The sequence below is a fragment of the Rhagoletis pomonella genome, unplaced genomic scaffold (genome assembly GCF_013731165.1).
Source record: "Rhagoletis pomonella isolate Grant_MI unplaced genomic scaffold, Rhpom_1.0 Rhpom_scaffold_00002, whole genome shotgun sequence".
Classification (NCBI taxonomy): domain Eukaryota; kingdom Metazoa; phylum Arthropoda; class Insecta; order Diptera; family Tephritidae; genus Rhagoletis; species Rhagoletis pomonella.
In genome coordinates this window covers 61,646,571-61,647,810 of record NW_023458556.1, presented here as the reverse complement: position 1 = coordinate 61,647,810, position 1,240 = coordinate 61,646,571, and positions in this window count along the sequence as shown.

Genomic DNA, 1,240 nt, shown 5'->3' with positions numbered 1-1,240 from the left:
ACCGAGTGCGGTTTATATAGCACAAAAAGCCGAGAAGGTTCGCGGAGCTCAGGTCAGCTAAACAATCTAAAAAGTGCTTGTTGGAGAATTGATTGCGCGTGTTGGCCAGAGCGGGACAATAGCAGAGATACTGTTCGTCGTCTCTACAACTGCGACAAAAATCGTTGCTGGGATATCGTAACCCTTTTTCGTGTGTGCCCATCAGTCAGTGTCCGGTGATTACCCCAACTACTGATCTGAGAGATGAGCGGTCCGGCCGAATGTGAGCTATGCATCCCTTTACGTCGTGGTTTCCACAGACCACCTGGCATTTGTCTGCTTGATGACTTCGGTCTTTAGCCTGCAGGCTAGAGGTCGCGCCCGCATTTTGTGCAGAATTGCCTCTTTGGCAGCTCGTCGACTAAGCAGGTGCCAGGAATGTCCCTGTGACCAGGGACTCATACAACAGTCAAGGAGCATTTTGATGGCTGAAGGTTGAGAGTCTCCTTGCATTCTATTGCTACTTTGGCCATTGTTCCATTAGATTTGAGAGATTTGATAACAGCTTGGCTCTCAGAGTAAATAGCGATGGACCGTTGTGGAGGGGCCGAGGTTATGAGCCTCCGAGCGGCCACCATTTTGGTGTTTAGCTCTGCTTGAAAAACGCTTTAATGGTCCGGTACGGTCCGGTAAACTGAGGTTTAGCACGAGTTCCCCAGAGGACATCCCGCTACCCACTCCTTTGTTGAGCTTGGAAATATTTGTATATATAGGCGTCGACCCTGGGTTTAAGCCTCTGACCCCTCCTCTGGAATTCTTCTGAAGAATTTGTTGTCTAAACAGAGTAGGGGAATGGTATAATGTAACTGTCGAAGATTACACTGGACCACAAATTTCAACTTTTTCTCTTTACCAGAAACGCCGTTATGAAATTCTTATGTAAAATCCGAAAATCAAGGTTATTTTTAATTCTATGGTACCGTTTTTGAGATATTTGCAATTTACCGTTTTTGCAAAAAAAAAAAATTGGGTCCACTTTATCATATATATCTCAAGAACGAATTAAGCAATTCCAAAACGGTTTGAAGCTTTTAAAAGGTAATAAAATTTTCTATAAGCTGTGCATACGACACTTTTTGCTAGGCCCTGTAGATTCAAAGATAACGAACAATCATTACCGATTTTTTCAATTTTTTTTGTAAAAATATAAAAAAAATTGTACTTTGCGGGGAAGGATCTCGAAAACCTTTTATTTTTTTGC